Genomic DNA, 481 nt, shown 5'->3' on the forward strand with positions numbered 1-481 from the left:
CTCCCCATCCCACCTCTTTCTTCTTCTAAGGGACATGAAGCAAAATCACAAAGGCGTGGAATAGAAACGACAGAAAAACGTGGAGTCATGGTGTGTGCACGAGCTGTGTAGTCTCTGGTCTCTTGGAGCCTCAGTTTCTACAGGGCGAAAAGAATCCTGCACATCCTTTTTAGGCACCTCAGAGGAACTTTTTTCTCTGTGTCTTCATCTTCTCTATTTCTTTTTGAGTAGACTAGAACTAGATGAGCTCGCATCATGAGTTCGGGATTTCTTTCTAAGCCACAGGACTCATTATTTCTGGAGATCACTGTCTTTTCCTTCCAAAGCCCCAGCAGCTTCAGCCGCGTGGGGCACCTCCATCACTGTGTTAGGTATCTGTGAAATAGGAGACTTTTAGAGGGGCTAGTGACTGAGCAAGATCAGGGCAAAGGTGCCTGAACAGGTATCTGCTCTTTCTTCCCAGGATATCATAATGGTTCCT

The sequence above is a fragment of the Microtus ochrogaster genome, chromosome 16, assembly GCF_000317375.1.
Source record: "Microtus ochrogaster isolate Prairie Vole_2 chromosome 16, MicOch1.0, whole genome shotgun sequence".
In the NCBI taxonomy this organism is placed as follows: Eukaryota; Metazoa; Chordata; class Mammalia; order Rodentia; family Cricetidae; genus Microtus; species Microtus ochrogaster.